Genomic DNA, 18,293 nt, shown 5'->3' with positions numbered 1-18,293 from the left:
AGACAGTTGTGTGTTTGCATGGAGCTTATATATAGCGGCAAATGCTTGTGTTTTCTCGCTGAGTTTGTTGAACTGTTTTTTCATCTGTGGTGCGCAGCTTATTGTCAGCTTATTTTGATTGTATATTTGACTTGTTTATTCAAAGGTTGGATGTATTAGAGCGCAGTTCGGTGAACAACCGGACGGTTATTACGCTTTAGTTTTGTGTTTCCATGTTCGTGAAGTGTTGCTAGGCCGAAGCTTTTAATTAGATACTGTTGCATGTGCGCACTCTGTGTGTGTGTGTGTGTGTGTGTGTGTGTGCGTGTGCATTGTTGGCCAGGTGCAAACCGGGTACTGAGAATGCGATGCGAAAAATGAATAATACGGCTGATACTGATTTGGAGAGAGGGGCGCAGGGCGAGACAGAGAAATAAAAATAACATGCAGTGGGGGGGGGGGGGGGGGGGGTCAAGTTAATGCATACGCATACTATATTACGCTCTAAAACAGAAAAAAAAACAATCTGTAAGGCTCCTTTACCAATGAGGTCCCGCGGCAAGCCGCAGCGGGCCTTTACGAAGCACGCTCACTCCTCCGTGACCCCTGCAGAAATCTATATATCCAAAAATAAAAAGCGGGACTGTGGCGTGATGTGATGCGTGGAGAGGTTAGAAAAACTAATGAGGGAAGTGCATAGGCGGTGGGAATCGAAGGGAAGGCAAAGCGCGACGGAGGAGGAAGAAAATGAAATCGATGGCCGCGCAGGGCCCTTGGTGCTACAAGCTGCGGCCTCAGAGGGTTCAACGAGGGGACACCTTCTTCTGACCGATGAGGTCCACTGCCTCTGAAGCCACAAGCTGACCCCTGGTTACCCCCCTCCACACACACACACACACACACCACCCATACCCCCACCAATCCAAATCCCCCCTTGACCTCACAAGATTTGTCCTGCTCCCTCCGACATACCCCCCCCCCCCTGACTCCCCACCCAGCAGTCATAACAGGCACTGTACCCCGGGGCACAGAGGCCTTATCTCTGCTCCCAAAGCCAGACAGCCGGGGAGGGTGGTCAGCGGCAGGTCACTGCTGACTGTCTGATTGAGGGGGGGGGCCTGGTTGTGTTGACCAGAGCAAGTTTCACTGCTCAACCCAAGCCCACGGATCCCTTTGTGTTTGCATTTCACAAAGATAGAGTTCTGCCAATGTTGCATTTGTCAATCACAGGTTTTCCTTGGGCTGTTGTTGGGCTCTTGCTGTAGGTCCTTGTGACTGTGAGAAAGGGTGACCTGACAGCAGGAGAACATGCCTCCTGAGGCTGGATGGTATTTGGACAGACTGGGGCTGTATGTAAACACTGGGCCCTCCAGACTATCTTGCGGTAAAGCTGCTCGGCTTTTTTTGCTCTTTTTTTTTGTGGTTCCAACCATGTTTATAATTATTGACAGCAGACTTTCACACTATGTTCGGCAAAGTTCAAGACATGATAAGCTGATGCACATAATTAGAATATTGACACTAGTGTTGAATTGATTGTGAGTTGCTGCAACCATTTTTTACCCGGATTGGGCTGTTAGTCATTTTCCAGCCTGATAATCTGACCTGCAGCTGGGAGGGAGTGATGTGGAGCACTGAGGCAACTGGGCCTTCATTACCATTTAATTTGTCCGATACAGGGTCTGCCCAGTCAATTTCTACTTCATAAGCAATATGTATAACAGTGTTGGCTCTGCAACTCCTTGAACTGATGGGTTCATGTTTTCATTCCAGTCAGCATCCAAAGATAGCAGACTGAATTAGGGTGGAATTATATATCCATCCAGGACGTTTCCACGATCAGGGCTGTGACTTTTTGGTTAGGCTCACCAAAGGGAGAAGTGAGAACCGCATCATGGGTCTAATTGTCCTGTAAACATATGTCCTTCCCATTTCATCGTTGCACATTAATACAGTTTGGGTCAATTTGATTTAATTACATGTAGGATATTAAATAAGTACAGCAAATAAGATTTAAAAAAATAGTTTTTATCCACAGCTAAAACCTGAGGACGAATGTGACAGATATTCGGCAAAAGTACCGAACCAACACAGCCGATGATGGAGTTCATTTTTCCATCACTTCCCTGTGGCCACCATATAAACAGGAGTGGTGCCGTTCTTAATAACTCCTGCTCCGCATTGTCTGCCCTTTCTGCCTTGTCTTTTGTGAAGTGCCTGTCGTGCATTGGACACAAATAAGCCGCCCGCGTGATGGCGGGGGTTCGCTGAGACACCTTCAGACAAACCTAGCACATCTTTGCGAGGAGACTGAATAACAAACTCGGCTTTTCCTCATTTGGGTGTGAGGTCACGTGTCTGTTCATTGCGGTAAAGCATAATCACGTGTCACAAACAGGGGGCAAAGCAAAGCTACACTTGCCGTTTCTTTGAACATGAATTCCGACGAACTAAATGTGATGTCTGCTCTTGCGGGTTCATTAAAAATTCCTCTTAAATTAAAAACTCAAAATACAAAAGGCCCAACGAGCTCTCGTTGACTGAAAGTGGACTCGACTGTTCTTTCATCTCTGGGATTTGAAGTTTCTTCCAGCCTCCGCCTGTTAATACCTGTTGCTTATGATCAGAGTGTGTGAGAGAGAGAGAGAGCTTCATACAGCAAGCATTCAGGCTTTCACCAAACACACACGTACAGTAAGTGGGCGCAAGAGTGAACACGTGCTTAAATCAAAGGCTGGCACGGACACGTATTTCCCTTTGTCGGTGTTTCTTTCTCTCTGGCTTTCTGGCCCGGGGAGTCTCGTGGTGGTTAACTAATTGCTAGACAAATCGCCGGCGCGTTTTCCTCACGCTGGTTGAATTTATTATTGTGGAGAGTGCCAGGAGAAGGGAGGTCACGGTGCAGGCCGCGCAGGCGGCTGCAGGAGGAGGTCGTAGCGAGAGATATATGGCTGCCAGGCTTTTTACTCTACTGTGCATGTGTGTGCGAGAGAGGGAGAGAGCGCGGTGGCCATTTAAAAATCGACACGTATTAAGTATAAAAAGGAAGCCGGTTGCAGCGCGCTTCTAAAAATAGTCCTGTGCCCTGACATTTTAGGCCATAACTGCCGAAGGGAAATGCTGCTGCAATGTGAACAGGTGTTATTTATGATTAATAATAATGGCAATAATCATAATAAATAGCAGCAACACATGGCAGCAATAGTCATCGAAATACGCATTTTGGTCTCCTTTGACCCCTGCAGTTGGACGGTGTCACCGTCTGCGTGACGTTGCGTGCAGGGAACGGAAGGAAGTGTCCCGTCGCCGGGGCTTATATCCGTTAAATGCCAATGATGAATAGGCTCGTGGCCTATATTAATAACTGCGGCGTTACGCGTGTTGTTTAAATATTTCATTTTTACAGACTTTTAGAGATCGCCGGACACATGTTACAATAAAACATGCAAAACCGTGGCCGAGTTAAAGGTTACATGTGATACGAGTGTTTGTTAAAAATGATAATAATAATAACAACAGTAATAACAATAACGATAATGATGATGATAATTATAATAATAAAAACGGCAATAGGTGCGTTGACGTTTTGTTTTCTAAAAGGCTCCTGGCTTTTGAGTTCGATCCGTTTCCGGTCCCCGTTGAGCTCTACCGAGCCTTGAAAGGCTTCGGGTGGTTGTTCCACCGTACGGCTCGTGAGACGTCGGCCGGGGGGGCCTCGTCTCCGGCCCATCCCATGGTTTTAGCGGAAGGAAAGACTCTGCGTCTTGCGCAGGGGAAATGTTTTTAAAAAACTGCTGTGCACGTGCAGCCGTTTTGTGACAGATTTACGAGCTGCTTTGAAAGGCGAGTCCGGGGTTCGGTAAATCAATCTCGCTCTCTCGCTTACTGTCTTTGTCTTCCCTGATCTCCACACCGGATTGGTCCAGCCTTAATAATAACTAAAATAACAATAATAATGGTGTAGTTAATGCAATAATAATACTGTTAAAGGCTCTTCTGGTGTAATAAAAAGGCACTTAATCACCTCGCGGACACTTTGATTTTACGGCCATTCTCCGTATTGACAAAGAGACATTTTCAGTTTTTTCTTTTTATTCAGGACCCAGTTAATCATCAACGATGAGGAAGACCCTACCTGTCGCAATCCATCACCAACTTAGAAGACCCCTAACATCCAAAAGAACCACCACTTTTAATTATGAGCTGTTTGGTGAGATTCCAATATGTTAACAAAAACTATTATTAGCGAGGTTAATCAAAACGTCTTTAAAACTGCGAACTATTTTAATATATTTTTTTTGTAATGAATAATGCAAATTCATTAGCCAGCAAATCTCTATAAATATCTAGGTAAATCGTGTGGCAAAGGCACCTCTTTGTGTTTGGCACGCACCCCCAACCGTCATAATTCGGATTTTTATGACCTCGGAATGTATTTTCTAACAGCTTCGCGTGCGGCTGGGCCAAGTTTACACAGCGCGTGGCTCTCAGCCTATACTTATCTTCTGCTGTTGTGTTCACACTGTGATTGCTATAATTTATGGCCGTACCGCCGCCATCATCACCGCCGCAAATGTTGGATTTAAATTCTGTTGTGGGTAAAAATCTCTATGGGATTTAAAAAGGGAGGATAAATGAATTACCAGCATCAGAACTCACGCTATTTGTATTTTATTTTGTTGCTATGTTGGTTCTATTTTTAGAAACGTATTGTATCATTTTTTTGTGGTCTTCAGCCTGCAGCAGTTGTAGCGGATAAACACAGTGTGTTTATTGTAGCATCTGAACACGGGGATTTGGAAAATTAGGAATTTTGTAAAATGCTGCACGGAATGAGGAGACACCGCCCGACCCATAGTTTGACCTTGTGTTTCTTCTTAGCATGCATGGCTAGCCCGGTTAGCCTTTTCTTGCACAATCTAGAGCTCCATTGTTCTGCTGCGAGGGCTTCAGCTCTGCTCCTTGGATCCATTGTTGCTGCCCCCGCCGAGGCTTCGCCGCGGGGTTCGGTCTCCTCGTCGGTGTCCCTCTGGCCTTCCTTGGGGTCTCTCTTTTCGTTCCCTTAGTCTAAAGGATGGATCAGATAAGGAATGGTCACCTGCTTTAACAGATTTTCGAAAACATTGCTGGAATTTGTAATGATTTAACAATTTAAAGCGGTTGCATCTTAAGCCGAGCGCCACCGCAATTAAAGCAATGGAAATAAATCAGCAATGATGAGAACGAAACTGCTCGCAATTTGCTTAAATGCCGAAGACTTCCAAGCAAACACATTGAAATATGAGACGGGATCCCTCCCTACTTTTTCTGTCGACTAAGAGCACACCAAGTGCGAGCTGACAGTGAGGAATAACGGAGAAAGAGTCTCCGTGGCGCCCGGTCATTTCTTTAGTAACGGCATAGTAGGTGACAATCATCTTTCAATCACAACAATCGGCCGTGCTGCGTTCGCGTGCTCTTTTTATTTATTGTTTGCGTGAACTGCTCCGGGTGTGTCCCACGAACGGAAAGCAGAATCCCCCCCCCCCCCTCAATTCCCACCGATAACCCAACCTCCAACGTCCCACGAGTAATTAAATGATTAAGATGGTGTGTGTATTAAATAAATATATATTTTATATATATATAGTTAGTTAGTTAGTTAGTTGTTAACACATAAATATAGGCTTCACTATATTCGGTTTGGGATCGTGCGCGCACGCGGGTGTGTGTGTGTGTGTGTGTATGTGTGTGTGTGTGTGTGTCATGGAGAATCCAACTGTTCTCTCACGAAAAAAGCACGAGCCCCCCGTAGCAGCGTAAGGGGGAGGGGGGCGAAGAGGAGACACCGAGAAACGCCGACTGAGAGAGAGAGTGTGTGTGTAAGAGAGAGAGAGAGAGAGAGAGAGAGAGAGAGAGAGAGGGGAAGAAAAAAGAGAGAAGGAGGCTGCAATAAAACAAAAATTGGACGGGTGTGCGTCTTGCGGGTCTTTGTGGACACCGTGAGTATTGCGGAAGGAAGGTGGATTGCATGGGGAGAGACCACACTTCTTCTGCGCTTCTTCTTCTTCTTGTTCTTCTTCTTCCTCACCTTGCACGCCGCTGCGCCGCCTTCGACCCGCGTCCCTCTCCCAGTGAATCACAGGCTATTTTAACACCGTGGTAAATATGCTCCCCCCCCCACGCACACAATGCCCGTCTTTCGACGTGTTATTTTCCTCCATCGTGCATGTTGCTTTCGTGTTGTTTACACATCTCATCCCCCCCACCCATCATCATCAGCCATTGTTTATAGGTTTCCGAGTGGTGCAGCAAGGCTGCTCGCAGACCGGGAGCGTGTGTGTGTGCGCGTGAGGGAGAGAGAGAGGGGGAGAGAGAGAGAGAGAGGAGAGCGACATGAGCCGGTGGCTGTTTATATTTTAAGGAGCACTTGGATTATTCTTCTCCATCTTACTACCATCACCTCCTGTCTGCCTCTACACGTCTCTCTATCTGCCCGGCTCCCCTTCCATCCCTCTCTCTCTCTCTCTCTCCCTCTCTCTCTTAATCTCGGTGTCTCTCTCTCTTCTCCGTTTGCCAAGCGTCTTCTCTTGATTTATAGTGAGGCAGGGTGTCAGCGTGCGGCCAGGGCTGCCATTGTGTATTTGTGAGGGAGTGCTGTTGTTAACGGTGCCGTCCGCGATAAATCACGCGTTTTTGACGGTCGATGGACCGATGATACACTGGAACGAAGAAGAAGAAGATGAAGGAGGAAGAAGAGATGTCAAGGGCTCTCTTTTTCTGATCCAATTGGGTTTCCCACCGCGCGCTTTCTCTCTCTGCTCTACATATTCATCCCCGCGCACCACACACGCGTGTCTTTCAATCTTAATTATTACTTCAGTTGATGTCCTTTTTTCTTACTCAGAATGTAAGTGGCGGTGGCTCCAGGTCGGCAGTTGCCGCGCCGACCAATTAACAATTTGTTGAAATGTCGCACACCGGGCACGCCTTCGGCCAGCCGTGAAATCTGATTTAAAAAGAAGAAGAAAAACTCCTGGGGACTTGTCCAACAGAGGAGGGGAGGAGGGGGGGGGGCGAACCCAAGTAGCTCAGCCGGGGGAAGCGTAGCTCACATAAACGCCGGTTCGAGTCCGGGTCTCCGGCGCGAACGAGCCCCCCCCCCCGGGCGACGTCGCGCAGTGATTAAAAATACGTGCGCGCTGAGAGGTGCCACCCAGCGAAAATCACCCCGGCATGGAGTTTCACGTCCACTTTATTACGGGCTTTGCCACCATGACCTCCCTCATAGTGGTGGAGTGAATATCTTCATGTATGTGCTGCTAGCCTCACTCTTGAGTTCTTTTAAAAAATATATTTTCTTTTGATGTCTGCGCCATTATTCATGTCAGCGCTCAAGTGTCTCTGCCTTTCCTCGTTCATACCTGTCACCGTGAATCGGACTTACTTCTTCTTCTCCTCATTCTCCTTCTCTTTACGTATGTAGGTCAAAGAAGATGCGGTGTTAATAGTTACATGCATTTCATTTCCAGTTGTGTATTTATTTCTGCAACAAAGGCCAGAATCTACATGGTGCTGGGGACCAATAGGTACTGGGGACAGTGTATACGTTTTTTATTGCACACACAAAATTAGTTGTAAGGACAACTTTCGATCGGCATTGTGATCATAATAATTCATGTGTATTTTCTAAATCAACTTTTGATGCATATTCGTGTGATGGATGGAAGGATGAATGGGTGGATGTTTGGATAGATGGGTGGTGGGTGCGTGGATGGGTGTAAGGGTGTGCCAGCATCCACGGCTCCCACTGTAAACCTTACTTTAACCAAATGCAGTGGCCCCGCGTCTTTTCCATCCCATAACAACAGCTACATGCCACCAAAAGGCGGCGCCTTTTTTGCGTAACCGGCATTCTTTCCTTCCTGGCGCCGTGTCCTTCCGGCCTAATTTCTATGGACGGATGAAAATAAAGACAGAGGGGAGAGAGGGAGCTGCAGCGTTGCATTAAAATAGTCACCCCGGTGAAAATAACGTGTCCCGCTTCGTCTTATCTCACGTCGGGCACGTGACCTCCACCTAGAGCGAGTTTTGTTCTGCTGGCGAAATAGTTTGCACATCGAAACCCAGTTGAAAAAGTTCAATTATCTGCCCACAAGTATAAGAAGCAGGCGTTACGCAGCAGCAATGGCCGTGTGTTGTAGTGTTGCGTGTGCGTGAGAACATCCGTCTCCACGTTACTGTGAAGTCACAGAACGGAGACGTGCAGAGGGACAAGGGACAGCTCCGCGCGACAAGTCCCGCCGTCCCCACGAGGTGGGGGCGGGTTTTTTGTGGTTACACATGTTTAGATAAACCTAGTATGGTGTTTTGTTATTATTATCGTTATGGCTGAAACGCCTCTCTGTTTTCAGTTCAACGTGTTTTGTGTGCGTGTGTTTTTGTCGGAGAGAGAGGGGGTGGGGGTGGGGGTGGGTCTTCAGCCTGAATGCGAGCCGCCGAGCTCAGAGCAAAGTGTTATTTGGTCTCCGGGCAGTTCGCTGTCTCGCGCTTGAACTCACTGAAAACAAGGCTGTGTGTACGTTTGCTTCCACTGTGACTGAGGCATCCGGTTGTTGGTCAAAGACAAGGTCGCGTCCGAGGACGCCCACGACGACACGCGGACAAGGCGCATCTTCCCACTCACTGCCCAGTGAATTGGCAGCCATATTGTCTTCTTCTCTGTTCGTTTCCCACGCAGGGATAGTAAATGCGCCGACTGGGCGTTTCGGGGAGGGGGGAAATATATCTTCCAATATATATATATATTGGAAGATATATTTTATATATATATGTGGGTGTAATATTTCCAACCATCACTTATATGTGTGATCTTTAGACAACTTTAACAAAACTGGAACAACACGAGCACAAAAAACTTTTTGAAAGAATGTCAGGAACACAGCGGCTGTATCAGAATAAATATCTAAATATTTAAATATCGTAAATATTAATCCACGCAAACCATGTTCCATGGATACGATGGTCAAAGTATCAAAGTAAGTAATGGAGTTAGTTAAAAATATATATATATATATATATATATCTGTATAAATATAAAAATATATTTCGTTGAGTTCAACTTTAAAATGCGCAGTTCTGCCCACGCGAGACACATCCAAGGGCCGAACAGTATCAGAGAATAACACGGGGCTACTGTCTCCAATCGGCAGAGAGGGTAATGTGATTGAATGTTCTATACAAACAGTCACATGACGTGGTCGCTGAGTAAAAAGGTAAATATAAAAAAAAAACAACAACAACAAAAACAGCAGCAGGGAAGGAACGGAATCCACTCGGTTTAAATGTGAGCAGAGACGTGCCGAAAAGTGTGCGACATAAATCAGAGCAGCGCTCGCTCTCATAAATCTGCATCGGGACGTTAACGAGCGGAAGATTTAAGTGTGCGAGAAACAATGTTCCCAAAACACGTTAACACTTGGTTGAAGGAGCCTCCGCGAGGGGGAGATTCTCCACCATGATTTATCACAATGGAGGCCATTGATCGGCTGGAATAAGGACACAATTCCTATTACAATACATGCTACACATATTACCTAACCTATATCCTACAGTGCCTTCTCTGGTTTCCAAGCTCGTGCTCCACGTGTACGGGTACTTCCGGGCCCGCGCGCGGAGATGATTACCCGTTTTGGAAATAAATCAATACGAACCCTCGCACTAAATTATAACCGAGAGCAAGCGGTTCAAAGCGCGTGAGAGATTCGCGGCGGAGGCCATATCCAGAGCCCTCTTCTTTTTTTCTCCTCTCGTTCCTGCGTCCAACCGCGTGCACGATGGCGATGAGAGAAACGGCGAAGCTGCAAATGTTTCCATGAAGCCCTTCTGTTTTTGCATTATATCGCAGTGGGTAAATATTTACAATGAACTAAACGTCCCTTCCTCGCTTTGTCTCTAACGGTACAGAGAAGATACGTTTGGACAATATATTGTTTTGTAAATACGTGTAAATTGTATTTGAGAATAATGGCCAGAACCACAAAATTGTCACACACAAAAAAAAAAATTGAGTCGAAGCCAGATATCATTTCCGAAATGAAATCGATCCACGCTGCATCTTCTCTGCTTTGACGATCCTCTCCGCTCTGATCGCACTCAGTCGGACGCCATGTAACAATAACATCTGGCCGTCAGGCCCCGCGTGCACCTCAATCACACTCTCCTTTTTGGGCAGCGACGACAACCAGAACCACCTCCAAACCCAACTCCCCTGGTTCTTGCCAGGCCGTAGCCGGGTCCAGGAACCAGCACACCGCAGCAGAGCCGGCGGGGGACGGAGAAGCGGGGAGCCGCAGGCCCAGAATCACCGAGACGGACGCGTGGCCATTTGCATAGACGCATCTGGGCTATTTGGGTTTGCGTAGGTTAACCGGGTCAACGCCGGGGGTCTGAAAGGCATCAGCGTGCGTTTAAGTGGCTCGAACCAAGCCTGGCGGGAAGGAAAGGAGAGCGCAGAGAGGGACAGAGGAGGGGAGCCCGGGGAGGAAGGTATTAGCACGATCCACGGAAGACAAATCAAAGTCCTGCCAGAGGAAAACGGCTCGCTCGGTGCATACGCTGTGCGTGGAGGAGCTGGCGCTGCTGCCCAACAGGAGAAGAAACCGCGCCAGCCAGCTATAAGGAAGGATTGTAGGGCACGGGCGGGGGGGGGAGGGATTGAGCGCGCCCACGCTGCGTGCGTGCTTTTAGGATAAAGTATCGCAGACCGAGCAGTCGCCGATCGCTTGCACGCTGTAGACTTTGATTGTTGGAGATTAATGGCGGAGCCGACTTGAGATGTATGTATTTTTCTTCCTTTATAACACGCCTGTCGCCCCCTGACAGAGGCGTTCTGATGGAGACGCCGTAACCACGACGGCCGCCGGCTTAGAGAGCCATTTTGGTTAATACTATAAGATGGGAATAAAAAATAATAGTATTACAAAACAGGGTAAACATCCGTCCGTGGTCTTTCCAACGAGGGATTGATTCCCGTGCTCTTCTTCATTCCGCGTGCGCGTCCATGCATCCTGGAGGGGGAAACCCACTCACCCACTGCACCAGGAGGTGAGACATGCCGAGAGAGAGGAGGTAAGGTCTGCCGGGATGCTTCTGCCTCACCTTTCCGATGTGCCCCCCCCCCTCACCCCCCCACACACACACTTCTTTGTCACGCGCTCCATCGTTCGACGTGTCATTAACGATCTGTTCAGTGTCCCTCGAACCGCCCGCGGTCCGCTCTCGGGGCGCCTTGGACACACTTTCTCCTCCGTCTTTGAGGAAGGAGATTTCAGCTGGAATGGGGTGCAGTGCGTGTGGACAGAGATGCGTGCGTGTCTCCCGGAATGAGTCGGGTTGAACGGGGGGGGGGCCCTGACGGCTAGGTGTGACCAGAGTAGATGCACGTTTGCAGCTCCATGATTTATGGCAGTGGGAACAGATTGTTTACCCGAGAAACCGCCCGCTTCTCTCTCCCGTCTCGTCCCTCTCTGCCCTTCCTTCTCTACAAAGTGCATCCCCACCACCCCATAACACAGAGGAAATGCACAACACATTCCTTTGGATTTAGAAAATGAAACAGGCAGAGGCTCAAATGCAAGCATATTAATATCAGTTTACCCTAATCCTCCAAATCTGTTTAATCACACGTGCACATTTGAAAGATGTTTAATCAAATGATGCATGCTCTGAATGGAGGTATTTATGACCATTTCATCACCAATTCGTCTCCCCTGATTTCAGGTCTGCTTTATAATTTGATGCATTGGTTTATTTTTTCTATTCTGATCAAATACAAAAAAAACAGATCTAGCAGTGAGTGCTACTTCCAGATAAAATGTCAAATAATAGAACTGTAAGTTTCATAATGAATGAGTTGTTGGGGTCCATCCGAATGATGCAGTTATGTTTGTTATTGTTTGTCATGAATACATGGGACTTAAACCCATGCAGGGTTAGGATTCCAGAAATAGGCTTCTGAGGCTTTTTCCTCCAGAAGTGGGGTTGACACCCGATTCATTCAGCAGCCTTATACATCCCACAGAAGATCTACTATCTTCCTATCGTGAAGAAACCCAACCGGGACCAGTTGCTTCATTGTAGCAATAAATAGATCAACAAATTAAGCTCTCCTGACCTCATTGGCTTTCGCTCACTTCCGCTAAAAAAGATTTTAAAGTTAAAAAAACATTGCCGCTGTGATGTAATCGATTATTTTCATACATCACTGACGAAACTGGGCAACACACTGATTGGAGTAGCGGGAGAAGGGGGGGGGGGAGCTAGAGCTCCTCTGTTTTATTTATTAGGATCTGTGTGTCAGGACAGCGTGATAGGAAACGAATGTGGGGCCAATAATACAGGTTCCTTCACACAGGGGCCTCAATATTAGGAAAATCCAAATGCAACGTATCATCGAGGGGCGGGCCAGGGAGGGAGCTTGTGTTTAACTGACTCGATTGTGTCGAGCTGAAACTCCACATACGCACACCGACAGACTCATGGGCTTCTGGGCTTCCGGGTGTTGGGGGAGACAACCAGAAGCTGCAGTGTTCTCATGGCAATCTGAGGGTGGGACTTTGAGGCCTCCACGTCGGGCGGCGCACACCCGGCCTGCCCGAGGGCCACCGCAGGATGTTCACACAACTCGGCTTCATTCAACCAGATTTAAAGTCACACATACACATGCACACACACACACACACACACACACACACACACACTACAAGTCACATCCATCCCTGTTCCTCCTTCTTGACAGACCTGGTGAGCTTGGCATTTTTCATGGCTCAGGAGTATAAAAGGGAGCTCCACATCGCTCCTTCCTACCCCTCTGCCCCCCCCCCCTCTCCCTCTCGGGGCCTTTTTTCCGTCTTTGAGTTTGAGGTTAAAGATTACCATCTCTGATAAAGATTAACTTGCCATCAAAGGAAGGCGCTGACAGCGTGACATTTGGTGGTTCAGGGGCATCCTGGGATGTGGTAGGGAGGGGGTTTTGGTCTTAATGTCGTAATGTTAGACATAAGTTTCATAAGAGCAGCGTTTCCCTCTCAGAATATGGTTGGAAATATTGAACAATAGACTGCACTTATGAGTGCTGAGATATTTTCAGCTTTCCAGTCTACCTCAGATAACTTTGGAAACTAAACTGCATGCGTAGTGCATGAAGAAGGCGTCATCCAGTTTGGGTTATTGTGTAAAATGAACAGCCTGTGATGTGTAAAGCGTGTGATTGGTTTGCCCCGGAGCCGAGGGAAAAGTTTCTCTTGGACGATGAGAACATGGACGGATACATGGTGTCTTTTTGGGACGGGGTTTGGACATATAGCACTCATTTCTTCCTCTTGTTCTTTTTTTTTTCTTACCATTAAAGATAGAGCTAGACAGAGTTCAGCATATGGGGAAAAGAGTCAGCCAAACTTAATGCAATTGTAACCATGGAGATCATTTGGGAGGAAGGCGGTTGGCTACAAGCCCAGTGGTGTTGCAGTAAATTAGGTCAAATCAGGAAATTGGATACACATGGGGGGATATTTCCATCGCTAGGTCGTTTTAGGCCAAAGCTTTTTAAGGTCACACAATTATATATACATATATATACTGTATATATATTCTAATTTTCAGCTACTGCAACTTTGCTTCAGCTTTGTCCGATAATGCTTCTATAATAAATAAAGAGGAAAGGCTGAGAGTGTTAGCAATCACACTTCTAGTCATTGTCTTGTTGTACGATATATGGATATGACTTTGATGTTTGTAACTCGATCAACTGAACATACCGCAGAGGTAACCACAATAATTCCAACATTATCGGCTGTGCTAATTTTAAATGGACACAACCTTGATTATCTTTACTCATTCTATGGTTTTTACATTGTTCACTACTTGTAGCTTTACTGTGGCTTACAATATTATTAATATTATTATAATTTGATTACTTTTATGATATAAAATTATTGTGCAATATTTGGACATGACCATTACACCTCGAAAATATTTCGTGTGACGATTCGTCGTACAATATTAGGGCCTGACTTTGATTGTTTTTACTTCAATTTTTAATTATTTAATTATTAATATATATATATATATTTGGTTACAATGTTGGACATGGCAAACGTTTCTTTGACATCATATTGTCCAACATAAGGCCTGTCCACAAGTCTCTACTTTTATGTTTGCATGTGATCATTACATGGACTGTGATTAGGAGGAAGAACTCATCAAGCTGTATAATCTTTATATAAAAAACATTCATCAATAATTACATGCAAACATCGTTTGGTGGATTATTTTACACTTACTAATATAATGATTTTAAAAAGTGAATATTGTACTGTGTTGGAGTTGGAAGAGAATCTTTTAAATCTTCTCCTTTACCACCTGAATTCAGTTTCACAAAAGAGCAAAAAACGACTACGGATTGAAAATAAAACATCTTTGTGTCACAATTAAAAGTTGAAAAGCTTTAAAGCATTTAACGGCACAGTTGAGATTCTGCCGCTCTGGCTTAATCATTAACGAACTGAGCTATTGCTCCTCCGGGTCAAAGGTCACACTTGGAGAGCTGTGAGCCAACATATCACAGAGTGCTTTGGTGCTGCTTCTCTGCCAATACCACCAGGTTGGTCTTTAATGTTTTATCACATCTATTGTCCTATAGTCATGAACTACAATGTCTGAACTATATAGTGTTTTAGTTTTGTGTCCAGTTTTGTATAGGGTCTAAAGAATTTAGGACAAAGAAGAAACTGGAGATGAACAAAATATATGGATGTTGTTTATTCATTAAATGTGCATTCTGTGCATATATGTGCCAAAAAAACCCATAATATACAATTTAAACTTCATCCCAAGGATGTTGCATGTGAACAGATTACACAGCAAAATCCTTCGAGTTAATTTTCCGGTGTTTGGGAAAAGTGTAAAAAGTGAAGAGTTGAAATCACACTGCAAAAAGATTCAACTCTTTGGAGTTGGAGTCATCATCCAGTGTGAAGATCAGATTCATGTGCAACACTTACTAGTTAAATGAACTCTTTGATAGGATTGAAATGTAACTGTACAGTGTCACACTTCTTGGTATCAGGCTTAACTCCATGTAATGTGGGACATGGATTGGTGACGGTGCTCCAGGAACCACAGGGTTGTTGGTTTGAACCCTGGTTTACCCATGTTCCATGTCATAGTGTCCCTGAGCAATACTCCTAACCCTGAACTGCTCCCTGGGCTAAAATGTAAACTCCAAGTGTTAAAAATGCAACATAAGTTGCTTTTGATAAAAGCATCAGCTAAATGACGTTGTATTCAACAGCAGATTTATTTGGATACTTATTCAGTTAAATTGTTAACACTTTGTTGAGTGTTGTTAACACTGACAAGATTGGGACAATATAAACACCAGCTTAGAGTTCAAATTGAATCTCACAGAGTCAATTTAACTCTCTGAAATGTGCTGTGTTCCAAGCCCTCTGAGGCAGATTTGTGATTCATGATTTCAGAATTGAATTCAAGCCTCAGACCAAAACAAAAACCAAGACATCCATCTGCCTCATTTTTATTCAGATTTGGGATCCCAATCCGTGACTATGGAAAAGTCCCCCCTCTCATACCCAGCCTCCACTCAGGAATCTGGCTCAGCAACTGCTCTGGGGGCCTCTGGAGGCGGCCTCTCCTCTTTGTCTCGGCCTGTATGCCTTGCTAAGCCAGTTGGGCCCTTGGATCACTTTTTGAGCAACTTTAGACTATAGGCCGCTTCTGCTCCCGCGTGCCGCTCTAATTTCCCCCGACTAGGACACTGCAGGGGCTGAAGTGAAGGGAGGAGAGAGGGGGGGGCACGGGGACGAGACCCTCTGGGTCCACGACGGGCATGGACTTTGGCCAGAGGTGCGCGTGAGCGCGCGCAGAGGGGGACACAATGAATACGTAGGACGCCTTGTGAGTGGTGGTTGTGCAGGTTAGTACGGAGAGATCGGGTGGGGGGGGGGGGGGTCCTTGCTTTTGATTTATATGTTTGGGGGGTGAGCTGTCAGACAACAGATTCAGAGGCAGTGAGCGCCAGATATTTCATGCCAGCACTTTATTAAATGCGTGCGCCGCTCCCACCTGTAGCACCGGATGATATCACAGCGGCGCCAGGACGCGTGTCCGTGGCGGGATGCGTCCTCCTGCTACGGGACGGGGGCACCAAAGGCTTCCGGGATGTGCGCGTTTCTCTGGGAGTTCGGGGCCTCGAGCTGCTGCAGGGAAACAGCTGTTCGCCTCGTGGGGCCGCTTCTTTTTCTCGCGCGCGCCACATTTGTTCTTTTCCCGTTTTGTCGGTGGCTGGCGACGCTTCGGAGGTTTTATATTTGTTTTTCCTTTTTTTTCTCCCTCGTCTTCGCTGTTATTGTGGTGGATTTGTTCTGTATTATTACGAGGAGTTCATGCCTGTTGACTTTGTGATTTTGGATTATATTTCGTACAATAATCTGCAAGGGAATCAACAAGAACCAGGATTGACCCGTGGATGTGGTTCGATTGGGATCATTTTCTATTAGCTGTATTTTTGCAATAACGATGATCTTTAAACAGCTTCGTATTTAAGATGAAGCCTGTCTGGCATTTTAGTTACTCCATTTACCTCTTTTCTAAGATAATAGACCATCAGACACACACGTGTTGGTTAACATTACGCTTTCAACACTCCATAAGCTCATTACACATTATTGCTTCTAATCATTTGTGGGACTCCTCCCTTTCTCCCCAATCTCCTACATTGCACTGCTTTGGCTAGATTTTCAAACAGCAGAGTAAATACGGCGAATGCAAAAGGATGTGTAACGTGATAACCACAATCAATAACACGTCAAATCGCTCCCACCCGAGGCTCGGTTCCCCTCCGTCGGCCTCGCTGCTCTTATTGCTTTTATTCCGGGATATTTGGCGGTTGCTCCCGTCCAGGTCTGTGCCGTCTCCAATTTTAACAAAACCTTTTAATTGCATATCCTTTTCTCTCCCTCCCCCCCCCCCCCCCATCTCCCGTTACAGTTCTTAGGAGCTTCCTGGAAGCCGTTCCCTTCCGCCAAAGCATCAGCAAATAAGAGGCAACCTTTGGGTGAGTCCCGCTGTTCAATGATGTCTGTATTTATTTATTTAACGTGGTTCTTTGTGTAAGTTTAGAAAATGAGCTGCTCGTGTTGTTTAAACCCCTGTGGTGCCGGATGATTTATTTAGATTTGGACCATTCGATCCGATCACAACGCTGCATATTATTTTAAACTGCTATTTTCTTTTCATGGGGAAAATATATATAAAATCTGGGTTTTTTTTTCTGCTCCGTAATGTTGTGTAGGGTATTCCCCGTTGTTGATATTTGTATAAGTTAGGGTTATTATTGGGTATAACATTTCTACGCCATAATGTTAGAAGTCTAAGCATAGCAAAGTGAGTAGAGAGGTGGTCGATTTTGTTCTCCACGAATAGTTTTTTTTTTTTACTCCATTTCATTTCTTTAATAATCGACCGAATCTGCATAAATGATGGAAATAGGTTCGATGTGTTAGTGTGTGTGGTAAAATATCGTGTAGTGACCATTCACAAGTGTGAAGGACAGCGGGATGGCTGCAACAGGCATAAAAGACTTATTAAACTTAAAAAAAACAATAACGACCCCGACGCAAATGTAACGAAACTAGCACAAGCAGCAGCAAGGATCAGGTCACGGAGGTACGGGTTTATTCATCAAATCATCAAGGAGCAGATGTTACAAATGAGTCCCCTTTTCTGCACGTGCAAACAGTATAAAATAGTATTTAAAATAGAGGAATGGAGCTTTGGAGGAAATGTCTTGGTGCCGTCCCCTGTGGCCTCCAGTGGGGATTTCCACGGCTCTGCCATAGCCGGAGAGCTTCAGTCGTGGAACCCAATATCCGTGACTCCGTCCGAAACGCGCTGCCGTCGATTTGTTCTGCCATGCGAGCAGAAAGAGGTTTTTTCAAAAAAAAACGAAAGGAAAAATCGGGCCCTCCTTTTCGAGAGCAGGCGTGCTTTAACAAGCAGACACATAATCCACGCTTCTCCGAGCCCAGTGAAAGGAAGGAGAAGAAAAAATGCCGAAAACCGCTGATTAGTGGATACGTTAATGAGTGATGAGGCGGGTTTTTCAGCAGCAGTAAGCAGATCCTTCGCTCCTTTCATACCAAACAAGAGGGATGGTTTGTAGGAAAAGTTGCAGTGGGACACATTTCAGGCTCCCACCTTCCACCTACACGGAGCGCATCCACGCCTCTCTGCAGCCCACAGAGCCAATGCTATCT

At 46.0% G+C, this 18,293-nt stretch overlaps 1 protein-coding gene across 4 annotated transcripts in view; it reads left to right on the top strand.

Moving 5' to 3' along the window:
* The window catches only part of hoxb3a (homeobox B3a), an 85,183-nt gene that overhangs the window by 55,027 nt on the left and 11,863 nt on the right, over positions 1–18,293 (top strand). For 3 of the 4 annotated variants that reach the window (XM_037476150.2, XM_037476148.2, XM_037476149.2), the window contains exon 3: positions 17,026–17,092. The gene's annotated coding sequence lies outside the window, so the exon portion shown is untranslated. Of the gene's footprint in view, positions 1–5,892; positions 6,121–17,025; positions 17,093–18,293 lie in introns of those variants that run through there. The other variant, XM_037476153.2, reaches the window with a different exon arrangement.

Source organism: Pungitius pungitius, chromosome 12, assembly GCF_949316345.1.
Source record: "Pungitius pungitius chromosome 12, fPunPun2.1, whole genome shotgun sequence".
NCBI lineage: Eukaryota > Metazoa > Chordata > Actinopteri > Perciformes > Gasterosteidae > Pungitius > Pungitius pungitius.
This window is presented reverse-complemented; position numbering and strand designations above follow the sequence as displayed.